The following is a 14,176-nucleotide window of genomic DNA, read 5'->3' as shown; positions in this document are numbered from 1 at the left end:
CTGCCGTTGCTGTGGGTGGGTGGGTGGGGGAGGTTTGGTGGGCCCGGTAACTCAGAGCCGCATGGGCCTCGCCGCCGTTGCCGGCGCGGGGGGGGAAGAGATCTCTCTCTTGGTCAGTCTCTGTCAGTTCGGACCCCCTCAACATATATTTCTAGTTAGGATTTTTGGCCTTACTGTGTATCATTTTGCACTTTGGCCACATTGAATCCCCTTTGCCATGTTGATGCCCACTCACCCATCCTCAACAGATCCCTTTGGAGTGCCTTACTATCCACCCTGTACAATTTCATGTCATCCGCAAATTTAGCCACTTCACTGCTTACTCCCAACTCCAAATCATTAATGAACAAGTCAGAAAGCATTGGACCCAGTACTGATCCCTGCGGTACCCCACTGCTTACCACCCTCCACTGAGAAAATTTCCCATTTATACTCACGGCAGACGCACTGTAATCCATAGTTTAGTCCTGGTTTAGAATCCCAGTTTGAGGGGGGGGGAACCAATTTGGACATCGCAAGAAACTGTGATGTGTTACACACACAGCCGCACAGACTTCACTCATGGCTTTATGTACAAGCCGAGGGGGGGGGGAGTCAATGATTTTTTGGCTTGTTCTCCTCACAAACAAAACTGGTATTTGTTTGTCTCACCTGAATGTAGTCTGTGCCTTATAGATTGCCAAGCCAGCTCAGGGGCTGCCAATATTATAAGTGATTTGTAGTGTGTCAAATTCCAGCAGGGTAGCTGTGTTAGTAAAGCCTAAAAGGAGCCTTGTGGCACCTTCAAGATGTAGCAGATTTATTGAAGGAGAAGTCTGTGTGGGCTGGGAGTAAACTTCAACAGATCCTGGACACAAAATCTCACCCGGCAGCAATAAAGACACAGAAGGAAACAAAACCGTGAAGTGTGGGCTCAAAGGCTGTGAGTCCAAGGTATACAGTCTTTGACATTTCTATGGAAAACTCAAAAGAGATAAACACGGTGACCATTCAACACAGCCATGTTTATAATGTTGTGGTTAGAGTGTTGGACTAGGATTTGGGAGACCCAGGTTCAAATGTCCACTCTGCCAAGGAAGTTCGCTGGGTGACACACTCTCAGCCTAGCCTACCTCACAGGGGGGTTGTCAGGATAAAACAGAGGAAAGGAGATCGATGTGAGGCATTATGGATTACCGTTGGAGAGAAAGGTGGTGTACAAATGAAGTAAACAAATAAATGATGGTATCAGCTCCTGGCCTTCCATTTCAATCATGTTATAGCCAAATGTAGAGATGGCCAAGAATTAATTTTTTTGAAGTCTTTTTAAACTTTACATGTCCAAGATTTCTGATGTTTGACATAGAGAGCCAGTTTGGTGTAGTGGTTAGGAGTGCTGACTCTAACCTGGGAGAAATGGGTTTGATTCCCCACTCCTCCACATGCTGCCGGATGGGTGACCTTGGGTCAGTCACAGTCCTCTCAGAGCTGTTCTCTCAAGAGCAGTTTGCAAAAGAGTTATCTCAGCCCTACCTACCACACAGGGTGTCTGTTGTGGGGAGGGGGAAGGGAAAAGAGATTGTAAGCTGCTCTGAGACTCCTTCGGGTAGTGAAGAGCGAGGTATATATCCAATCTCTTCTTCTAGAAAGAATATAAGCAGCACTTTGAATATTTCCAGTTCTGATACTGCAAGATATTCATGTGCAGACATGCCCTTATTTAATGTCAAGGCTATTGTGCACACAAATTGGAAGCCAAGGTGCTTACAATGTGAAATATATTCAGAGATGCTCCAAGGCACAGATGATATTTGCAGGGATCTTACGCTATCATCCTAAAGAGAGTTAATCCCTTTGAAACACATTGATTTCAATGAACTTGGAAGGGTGTAACTTGCCTTAGAATTGCACTGTTATAGAGCAGCGTTGCATCTACTCAAGTCAGGGTTGTAAATCTAGATGTATTTCTCCCACCTTTTAATAACTTAAAAAAAACAACACAACAGAAGGTGGGGGAAATCAGAAGCCAAAACATATTGCTTTGGCCACTGTGAACTATGGCTAAGCAGAAGAAAAATGACAGGACGGGTTGAAAAGAAGAGACGCAACGGAATCATCTGGCTCAGCGCAGATAAAAGCTTTTGTGGCACCTACCCTTTCCAAAGCTTCTCTGGAAATGCAGCCATTCATCAAGGCTTTCCAGATTGCATAAATGCAGCTGTCCCTGTCTGTGTTTGACCAAGTGCTTTTTTAAAATCCATAGCAAAGCAAACACTCTTGGAAAGTAACAATATCTCAAAATTATTAGCAGCCTCTGAGTCATCAGTATGAGTGTTAAGTGGTACGTTGCATTCGGCTTATAGCTTGTGGGGAGATCTGCAAATACTTTTCTTTAGTCCCGGTCACACAGGCCGAATATCGCGCGGGGGGGAGGCGTGGCTAATTGCCCCGGCGCAGTTTGATGCATGATTATGCGATCAGACGCGCCGGCGGCACACCACGGGTCCTTCCCTCGGCGCCGGCGGGTAAACGAGGGACCGGAGGGGAATGCTGCACGCTGGTGCGATCACACCACAGGCGTCTGGAGGCAGCCCATGGCAAACTTTTACTAATACCTTGGAGGTACTAGTTTTTTAAGGTGCATTGTCGGCGGTAAGCCACTGGTGCGCTCCACTTCCCAGATGTTGGGGTGTGATCATGCCCGGATAATCTGCCCACCATCCGTGCCTCTCCCACGGCAACTTTGCCGTGTGACCGGGGCCTTTCTCTTTTTTTGCTTGAGCGGTGCTATGTAATAATCTCTGTTTGTTGTTCAGTTGCACAGTCGAGTCCGACTCTTCGCGACCCCATGGACCAGATCACGCCAGGCCTTCCTGTCTTCCGCCGTCCTCTGAAGTTTGCTCAATTTCATGTTCGTTGCATCTATGACACTGTCTAATCATCTCATCCTTTGCTGTCCCCAGGGCTGGCTCACTCACTAGGCGAACTAGGCGATTGCCTAGAGCGGGCCGGCCCTTAGGGGCGCCAAACTGCACCCGGCCCCGTACTCTGGGAGTTTCTTGATTATTTGTGTTTTTCATTCTTCCTAAAATGCATTTATTTTTGAAAATTGGTGGGCGCACGGGGAGGGGGGCGCCAGAAGGGATCCCCGCCTAGGGTGCAAAATAAGCTGGGGCCGTCCCTGGCCGTCCCCGTCTTCTTTGACCTTCAATGTTTCCCAGCATCAGGGTCTTCTCCAGTGAGTGCTCCCTTCTCATTTGGTGGCTCTGTTAGTTGGATGCATATTTCAGGCCTTTTGGTTGTTCAGTTGTACAGTCGAGTCTGACTCTTCGCGACCCCATGGACCACATCATGCCAGGCCCTCCTGTCTTCCGTCGTGCTCTGGAGTTTGCTTAATTTCATGTTTGTTGCATCGATAACACTATTTAACCATCTCATCCTTTGCCGTCCCCTTCTTCTTTGGCCTTCAGTCTTCCCCAGCATCAGGGTCTTCTCCAGTGAGTGCTCCCTTCACATTTGGTGGCCAGATTTCAGGCCTAAAATGACATAAATCTGGTTGCAATCTGAAAAACATTTTCACGGGAGTAAGTCCCATGGAATAAAATGGGACTTTCTTCTGAGTAGGCCTGCTTAGGCCGTCTCCTGCATTTCCAGGATGCCCAGGTCTTGATCAGAATGCTTGCTGGGAGACGTCTTACCTTGGCCAACACCCAGGTGGAATATTTGTAAAGAGTGAAGCAAAGAGGTCTTACATTAACGCACAATATTATTTAACACCAGTACGATCCCATGTTACATGGATTTGTGGAAGGAACGTATTTTTTTATGATCTGTTGAACACATCCTGATCTTAAGCAGAGATTTTCTGTGCCCAAAAACAGCCATCAAAGCAGTTGACTGGGACAGCGGAATTCTCATTACACATCAAAGCAACCTGTACCTGCTTTCAAAACTGATTTCCTTCCAAATGTAAGGGCACACTTTCAATTTCCTGGTAAGCCAGACATCTGGAATGAATACTAGATTGAATTATAATGAAACAATCAACACTGTCTGTCCCTGACCCTTGCCAAGATGAAGATAAATTCCAGTTTCTCCTCAGCTTTGCCTATTCAAAATCAAGCAGAGGGGTGACTGAGGTATAAATGTCCAACCACACAGCTCTTCTAATAGAATAGCATTTTCATGTGCAGACAGGCACCCGAAGATCTCCTGCTGTTACAACTGAACTCCAGACTATCAAGTTCCGTGCTCCTGGAGAAAATTGCTGCTTTGAGGGGTGGACTCTACGGCATCGTACTCTGTTTATTTATTTATTTATTTAATTTCTACCCCGCCCTCCTGCCGAAGCGGCTCAGGGCGGCTTACAAGCAATTTAAAGCCAACATTCGGTTAAAACCAACAATTACAAAATATAAAATACAGTTCCATAAAATCCCAGCTAATACATCCTATGATAAAGTGCCAGCTACATAGCAAAATGTTTTTGAAACAAGTTATTTTTTAACTTAAAAAAATTAAATAATTCTTTATCAAATTCATATACAGACTAGGGGGGAAAGGCCATAGGCAGATGACTCATCTTCTCAAAAACACTTCATAGATAAAAATGACAGGTAAAACCAATGACTCTACAAGAAAAACTTATTAGACTATCCCCTACCACAGTGCTCTCGTTATAGCGTGAGAAAAAGACAATTATTTAGGAACAATTCTAATACTAACTGTGTAATAACATTTCTACTAATTAACTGTATTCGTGGCTGCCACCTTTTCGATTTTGGGTTTATTTGGGGGTGTATGTGTAAATCTGGATACAGAGCTTGAATATTTCCGCTATTATGACATACTTCTATCCTTCTTTGTCCTTGTATTCCCCAGTCACTTTCTGCTTTATTCTAGCATGGCAGGAAGAATGAATTAAGAACCATGAAATCCAACAAGTTATCTTCTTTAAAGAAAGTAACCCACAAGTTACTGTGGCATAATACATACAAAAGTTAGTGGATCCTGAGCAAGACAATGTGTGCTTTCTACAAGGTCCTTCCTGTCAGTGCCTAAAATTACACAGAGTCAAAATTAGAGAATAATTATTCCAGTGACCTATGATGCAAGATCAGCTCAAGTGAGTAATATTATTAGAAAACACTGGCACCTCTTATCTAATGTTCCTAGATGTCGTTCTACTCCTCTTCTCCTATCATAGATTAAAGAATCTGAAGGACATGCTTGTCAGAAGCAATTTAAAATCTTTTCCTGTTAAACAGATGGGACTGGATGGTAGGGCTAGACTGGCAGGGAATTTCCCCTGTGGAGGCTACTCTGTCTGTGATTAGTATCGCACACTGATTTTTGTTATGACTCAGCTAAACAAAAAAAGTACTCCATTAGAACCTTCTTTAACTGCAATTCAAAATCAGTCATTTATGCCATAAAATGTTCCTGTGACCTTACCTATGTGGGGTGTACGACATGTTAAGATAAGAATTGGGAAGCACAGGAGTTGCATGCATCTCTGGAGGAAGAATGCTTCGTTGGTTGACCACTTCACAGCCTTTGGCTACAGTGAGAGACATCCATGTTTCTTTGTCTTGGAATGAGTCCAAGCTAGTAATCTGCAGCTGGCACAATGTTTGAAGGCCAGGGAAACTTTCTGCATTCATGCCTTGAAGACTTTAGTCCCGCATGGTTTAAGTGAACAAATTGATTGGTTACCTGTATAATTAGGTGTTGTATAATATTTGCTGTGCTGTTCTTTTCTCAGTTGGTCCTGTCCCTTTTAATCCCTGTCCATTTGCATCGACACAAGGCTAGATCTTAGGAGGCCTCATATGAAATACTTTCCTTGTGTCTTTTGATTTCCTTTTTGAAGTAAGTAAAATTAAATGTGGTTTTGATAATATATTTTGCAATTGGACATGTAGCATTTCAAATTGTCATTTAGACATGATTTTTCTTCTTCTTCCTTAACAGCTCTCCTGTTTCAGTCCTATATCTACTTGTATATTGACCTTTTTTTTGTAATAAGAGCCAGTTTGATGTAGTGGTTAAGAGCACGGACTCTAATCTGGGAGAAACAGGTTTGATTCCCCACTCCTCCACATGCAGCTGCTGGTGTGACCTCGGGTCAATTACAAGATATTTCAGAACTATTCTCTCATGAGCAGTTCTCAAAAGAGCTCTCTCAGCCCCACCTACCTCACACGGTGTCTTTTGTGGGGAGGGGAAGGGAAAGGAGATTGTAAGCCACTCTGAGACTCCTTCGGGTAGTGGAAGGGGGGGGGTAGATCCAGTCTCTCTCTTCTTTTTTTTCTTCTCCTCTTCCTATTTGTACCTCATATTATTTGTCCTCTGAAGAAGACCCAATTGGATCGAAATGCGTTTGGTCGCTATTGTTTTCTCTTGGGCATATGATACTTTTTACTGTATTGTGAGGCTTTTGTTGGGCCCTGATGTGTTTTTAAATGTCTCTGTAATAAATACATGTATTTTTATGTATAATTAGTTCATAACTGTTCTTAGGTATTGGCCCTGTATTTGTTTTCCTACTTACCTTTTAGGTTCTCGACTCAGTTTTGTTGGGTTAAGTTCCCCCGCCCCTCCTTTTTCCTACCATAAAGTTGCAAGAGCCTGGGAAGCTGGGGAATAAGAGGAGGGGAAGCTAGAACCCAGTGCTAAGGCCAGGTGTGCCATGTAGAGTAATTACTCCCATTTGTCATCTGAGCCCCTAATGGCCTGGAAGTTAAATAAATCATTAGGGGGAGACAGCTCCTGATCTATAGTGTGTTTATACATTAACAACATAATGTATGTGAAGCACTTCGGACACCTTGAAATGTGCAGTATAAATGCCTAGCATTACTTGGGGATCCGTGGTGAAGCAGCAGTAATTGGAACTCTCATTCTAATAGAAATTAGCAGCCACACCTGAGGGTCTTAAGATCAGGAGAGAGTTTCTCTCCCCTGTTAACAACCCACCTTCCAATATTTAAAAGCAAAGTTTCTGGTTATCGGTCTAAGTGGCCTCTTTATGTGGTTGTTAGTCTTTAAAATGGATTTATAACCCGCTCTTTCCAAAGAATATGCTCAAGGCGGTTTCTGAATATCATCACATAATACAACGGAAAGAACCAAGCAACAATAAAAGGAGCATTTAAAAAATAGAATTAGAACAATGTACATATGGGCCGCATTGGCTCAGCAGTTAAGACGCTGAAGTTGCAGACGGGAAGGTCTGTAGCTCGGCAGTTCGAGACCCGAGTGTCACGTGATGGAGTGAGCTCCTGCCTCTGGCCCAAGCTCCTGCCAACCTAGCAGTTCGAAAGCAAGAGATTGCAAGTAGATAAATAGGTACCACTTTGGTGGGAAGGTAACAGTGTTCTGTGTGCCTCGGCGTTTAGTCATGCTGGCCACATGACCACAGAAACGTCTTCGGACAGTGCTGGCTCTTTGACTTGGAAACGGAGATGAGCACCACCCCCTAGAGTTGGATTTGACTAGCTTTCAAGCAAGAGAAACCTTTACCTTTTTAAATATAGCACAAAAAGTAATAAGTATAGCATAAAAGAGCATGAAAGGGCGGCATATATTTAAACCAGCATAGATGAAAACCAGCATCAGACAAAACAATAGATCTAAAAAGAAAGTCTCAGACCCTATGAAAGATAGATCCAGTGGTCTGAAGCAGCAGGACAAAGATCGAGTCCAGTGGCACCTTTAAGACCAACAAAGTTTTATTCATGGTATAGACTGCTGTGCACACCCATGAAAGCTTATACCTTGAATAAAACTTTGTTGGTCTTACTCTTACCCTATAAGAGAATCAGATAACAAAAAGTCAATCTGTAAATACCCTGTGAAACAAAATTTGGTTATACCCTGAAAATCTTGTTGGTTTTTTAAGGTGCCACTGGACTTGAATCTTGCTCTTCCACAGCAACCCAACATGGCTGCCCTCTGAAACCCATGTGCTTTAGTCCATTGTATCTCTCGGAGCATCTCTTTTTCCATGGACCACCATTTCTTGGAGATTTAAGGGACAGGCTTTGCTTGCAGTCCCTCTTTTGGATGACAGATTGATGGGGACCTATTGCAGGGCCTCTTCTGCACTCAGGAACTGCCAGTTCTCTAAGTTGTATCTTGGTTCCGCCCTGATGAGATTCTGCAGCCAATGTAAGATGCTCCTGTTCCAACATGCTCTTAGTGCGCTTTATATGCTACTAGGAAAAAGGTCCGTTGTGGAAATAAATACAACGGCCTCTAGAAAGAGGCTCTGGGCGGGTGCCCCGGCCTTGGACACTCAGTATCAATTTGCTGTGGCGACCTCAGCGGGGTATAATGACACTGAGTCCACCATTTTCTCCAGAGGAATGATCTCTGCTACCTAAAGACCAGTTGTAATTTTGAGTGATCTCCAGCCTTCACCTGGAGATTGGCAATGATGGTTCCCCAAAAGGGAATAGTTGGTTTGGAGGGTTGAGTCTATGGCTTTGTACCTGTCCGAGGTCCCACGCCTCCTGAAACCTCACCCTCTCCAGGCTCCATCCCTCACATACCCAGGAATTTCCCACCTGGAGTTGGCAACCCTATCTCCTTCCCAGCCAATCATCAACCTACCTTTACTTCCCCCCTCACTCTTCAGCTTTCCACCCCCCACACACTTGCAGCCTCTCCCATGCTCTGAAGCCCTGACTGCTACGTCACATTGGTGTCATATGGGGGCCACCTCAGCAGCTTATACGGATACAGAGCCCACCATTTTCTCCAGGGGAACTGATCTCTGCCATCTGGAAACCAGTTGTAATTCTGAGTGATCTCCAGCCCTTACCTGGAGATTGGACACATTTTACCTCAGAAGAGCAAAACTGTTTAGAATGTTAGAGGCAAAAGCCAATCAAGTCACATATGCAAACGACCTCTGTGTTCCGAAGCAGAGGCCAATGAGGCTGCATATGCAAATAACCTCTGTGTTCTGACTGGCTATGGAGGGGAGAGGATTAGCAAAATGTTTAGAATGTTGGAGGCAGGACTCAGGCAAAGCAGCCAGTGGATAGGGAGACCCCCTGAATGACAGATCAGAGAGCGAACTGATTTTGGAGCGTGTGGAATGTTCTAGAGAAGTGCCACCACCATTCGGCTTTTATTTATAAGTCTGGGGGTTAATTAAGGTTGCCAAACTCCAGATTGGGCCTGAAGATCTATCAGAATTAGAACTGATCTCCAGGCTACAGAAATCAATTCCCCTGGAGAAAAGGGCTGCTTTGAAGGGTGGACTCTGTTGGTATGAGACCCCACCAATATGCCTCCCCTCCCCAGGCTCTACCCCCAAATCTTTAGGGATTTCCCCACCTGGAGTTCACTGCCCTAAGGTAAATACCAGTGAGAAGACCTTACCTTTGTTTCTTGGCCTCCCACACAAATTGTTTCCTTCATTCTCCACCCCAAATCTCAACCCAACTTCTGGGTTGGGTCCAAAAATGTGAGAAATGCCTCAGTTGCTGAATGACCTTGGACCAGCCATTCACTTGCAGCCTAACCTACCTCAGTGGGTTGTTGTGATGATAAAATGGAGGAGTGGTGAACCAGGTACACTGTCCTGTGTTCTCTGGCGGAAAGACACAATATAAACATGCAGCTGGAAGTCCATTCTAAACCTCATTCCCCAGCATGTGTGGGCCAGGCCTTAACCTAAGTGTATGCAACTGGAATCTGTACTTATTCTGTGCACATTTATCTCTGCCCCCCTTTGTTTCCCCTCCCCCCATATGTAATTTTTTTAGATTGTAAACTTCTTGGAGCAAGGACCCATCTTTTCTACTCTCTAACCCACCGTGTGTGTTAATGACACTAAATGAACAAAAGCCCTGTACGGTCTGATGTTGATTTCCTTTCCTTTGGGAAAGAATCCCATCAACACTTGACTGTACTGGGCATTTATTTATTTAGTACCATAAATGCACAAACTGCTTTATAGGGGACAGAAAAGAGGCTACAGCAGAGGAGGCCCTGCTTCATGCTTGCATTGATCTAACATTGTGATGCAATTCTGGCATCTGTAGCAGAGGTCCATTGGAGGTGTCTTAGTAGGCAGGTGGTTGAGAATTAGACCCTCATTGTCTTCACAATCTTTGCTGAGAGCACAAGTGGCTGGGAGACTAAACATGGGCAGTTGGGCTGGCCACTCTGGGTGGGGAAATACTTGGAGGTTTTGGGGGTGGAGCCTGGGGAGGGTGGGGTTTAGGTCAGGGAAGGACCACAGAGTCCACCTTCTAAAGCAGCCATTTTCTCCAGGGGAACCAATCTCAGTCATCTGGAGATCAATTGTAATAGTGTGAGATCTCCAGGCCCCACCTGGAGGTTGACAGCCCCAATTAGCAGCTCTGTGACACCACCACCACCCCGAAGAAACACACAGCTTATTGGTAGGGTCTTTTGCACTTTAGGAATTCAAGCATGGTAACTCCTTTGTGGGAGCAACAGCTCTGTTGAAAAAATTAAACGGTGTGTGTGTGTGTGTGTGTGTGTCTTTCTTTGGTTACAGTTTCAGAAAATCAGAGAGAACCAGGTCTCCTTCACTAGAGAATTCCTCTCGCCTTTTCTACATGCTCTCCACTACCTCAATTTATAATCCTCTCTTTGTGATCTAATCATTTCTACAGCAACCCATTATAATATACACAAACACTATTAGGATTTCAGGTGGGAAAATAAGCTGCAGGCACCGTAAACTCTGTAGAAACCAGAAAGCACATTTGCATGCAAATAAAGAGAGAGAGGAGAAAAATGCAAAACTTGTGGGAGACTGCAACCAACTTTCTTCTAAATTGGGTTTCTTTTTAAAATCCTCAGCGTCAGCTGCTCTGTTAGATATATTTGTGCTACTGAATGAAGCTACTCAGCTGGGACAATCTGCCAACGAAGATACAAAACTGACCAAAAAAATACAGGTAGCCTTGTTATTTCAAAGGGCTGGTTTTTATACCTCACTTTTTGCTACCTTAAGGAATCTCAAAGTGGCTTTCAATCACATTCCCTTCCTCTCCCCACAACAGGCAAACGTTTGAGGTATGTGGGGCTGTGAGAGAGTTCTGAGAACTGTGTCTGGCCCAAACTCACCCAGCGGGCTTCATGTGGAGGAGAAGTGGGGAATAAATACCTGTTCTCCAGAGTAGAGTCCACCACAGTTAACCCCTACACCATGCTGGCTGTCATTGGAAGGGAGTATAAAAACAAAACAAAAACAAAACACACACGCATGGACAATACCTTGGACCAAATGAAACATCAGACAATAGCAAATGCAAGCTTTTGAGTTCTCTAGAACTCTTCATCAGTATTGGATGTGATGTACAGTAGGGGGAAGAATTACAGATGGTTCCATTCACTATTTTCTGATATTTCGGTTGGTCCAAATAAAAAGGTATTGCACAAAGATATGCAAGAATGACGTTTTCTTCTCTGTTCTTCTGCAAATATAAAGGACTTCGGAGGGACAGTCCTTTAAAACCTAGGTCTAGGGTCCCCCCCTCTGTCAAGTCTAGACCTCCTGTAGCAATTTTCTAACATTCACAAATGTCAGCTAAAAATAATCCTTGGCTTCTTTTTCATTGGATGCCAACAGCGGCAAAGTGAGTTGCCAGCTGGGACTGGCGCTGAAGGCTCGTTGCAGATCTGATGCATTCATTCTGGAGAGGCAAGTCCAATTCTGTCTATGGGCACAATTCTCATCAGTCAGTGGCAAGCCTTCCATTGATGCTCATGCGGATGGAATGCACCCAAAGGGTGGAATTCCATTGAGACCATCCAGTTTAGAGTCACCTTTGATCTTATAGAAAAGGGTCCTTCATGCCACGGTAAGAAGCCTTCAGCTATGGAAAAGCGCAAGCTAACCCACCTACCGTCCCTTACGAATAGCCATCCATGTTCTAAGTATCGCACGTAAGAACCAAATCTTCATGCACTATGAATAACCTGGGAATTAATTATTCAGAGGGAATTTCCAACAGTCTTTAATGTACCACATAGCTTTCGGCAGGCCAGATCTTTAAGAGGATTCCTCTCCTGACGAACCAGCTCACCCACGCTGGTGGGACCCCACCTTTTCCTCCAGTGCCTTCCTCCAATATTTCTGTAGCCCCCCTTCATGCTTTTGTAATCCCTGATTTGCAGTGCAATTCCACACATCTCAGAAGTCAGTCTCCAAGAGGTCCATGGGGTTTACTCTCAAGTAATCAAACACAGGATTGCAGCCTTTTGTTCCACAGTTGGCAACTGTGGCACAGTTGGCCACCGTAATTGATGCACATTTTATGAAAGCTCCATATGTAATTGTGAACAATCCAGTCTTGCCCATTCGTTTCCGAGCTGTTGTCCTAGTTTCTTTCTTTTCTTTTTTTTGCAATATCTCTTCCACTATGTGGAATAAAAGCACAGTCTTACCACTGCAGATGGTCCTTGCACTATTGGTCTGCACTCTGCTGAGAAGACTACTCTGGCGACATGCTGAGAAGCAACTCCCCCCCCCCCCCGTTTATTTACTTCATTTATATCCTGACTTTCTCCCCACAGTGGACCTAAAGCAGCTGACATCATTATCTTCTCCTCCATTTTAACCTCACAAACCAGGATCCAATCCCCCTTCTGCCCTGGAAGCTCGCTGGGTGACCTTGGGCCACTCATACACTCTCTGCATAATCTCACAGGGTTGTTGTGAGGATAAAATGGAGGAGAGGAACATGTCGAGAGTTGCATTCGGTCCCCGGTGGGGTGGAAGGAGGTATATAATTGTTGGGATACTGCAAGTTCACTCCCTTCAGTCATGGAAGAGTTAACCTGTTTGTTTATGTGTGCCAATTCTTAGCTAGTTAGCTTAGGATCAATTAGATCTTAGACACATATTTCCCGCCAGAGAAAGGGAGGCCGTATTCCAAATGAAATGGGATCCAGAGCAGGTATTGGAGGATCAACTTTATAGGGGTGCTACATGCATTTTGTCACAGACACAGAAAGGTGGGGGCTTTGGGGAAACTTTCTATCTCCTTTGTTCTCACTCACACACGAGTTCCAGCAAACACGGACAAGAGGTAGAATAGAAAAGCTAGTTAGGATCTTTGTTATTTTCTCTCCATGTAAACCCTTTCCCCTGGTTTGGTGTAGTGGTTAAGTGTGTGGACTCTAATCTGGGAGAACTGGGTTTGATTCCCCACTCCTCCACTTGCACCTGGCTGGATGACCTTGGGCAAGCCGTAGTTCTGATAAGAGCTGTTCTTGAAAAAGAGCAGTTTCTGTCAAGAGCTCTCTCAGCCCCACCTACCTCACAGGGTGTCTGTTGTGGGGAGGGGAAGGGAAAGGAGTTTGTAAGCCGCTCTGAGACACCTTTGGGTAGTGAAGGGCGGGGTATAAATCCAATCTCTTCTTCTTCTTCTTCTGTTTTAGTAAAGTCTTTTTCTTAAGCTAAATACACATGTCTGACTGCCTTCCTTCTTTTTATGCTGCTAAATATTCAATGATAATGAAGTTAATTAAATAAATAAGCAACCCTATGAGGGATTTGTCTAGTTTTTCCCATGCAAAGTACCCTGTACATAGTTGGCACAGTATACCTTAATAATATTACTACTACCGACAAAATGCTGGGAGCTAAGAACGTAAGAGAAGCCAATGTTGGATCAGGCCAGTGGCCCATCTAGTCCAACACTCCGTCACACAGTGACCAAAAATACCAGGTGCCATCAGGAGGTCTAGCAGTGGGGCCAGGACACTAGAAGCCCTCCCACTGTTGCCCCCCCCCAAGCACCAAGATGACAGAGCATCACTCTTCCCAGACTGAGAGTCCCTATCTATACCTTGTGGCTAACAGCCACTGATGGACCTCTGCTCCATATGTTTGTCTAATTCCCTCTTGAAGCCATCCATCCTTGTAGCCGCCACCACCTCCTGTGGCAGTGAATTCCATGTGTTAATCACTTTGGGTGAAGAAGTACTTCCTTTTATCTGTTCTAACCCAACTGCTCAGCAATTTCATTGAGTGCCCATGAGTTCTTGTATTGTGAGAAAGGGAGAAAAGTACATCTTTCTCTACCTGCCCTATCCCATACATAATCTTGTAAACCTCCATCCTGTCACCCCTCAGCCGTCGTTTCTCCAAGCTAAAGAGCCCCAAGTGCTTTAACCTTTCTTCATAGGGAAAGTGTTCCAA

The sequence above is a fragment of the Gekko japonicus genome, unplaced genomic scaffold, assembly GCF_001447785.1.
Source record: "Gekko japonicus isolate JY-2015 unplaced genomic scaffold, Gekko_japonicus_V1.1 scaffold515, whole genome shotgun sequence".
Lineage (NCBI taxonomy): Eukaryota > Metazoa > Chordata > Lepidosauria > Squamata > Gekkonidae > Gekko > Gekko japonicus.
The sequence above is the reverse complement of the archived record's forward strand: the minus strand, read 5'-3'. Positions refer to the sequence as shown.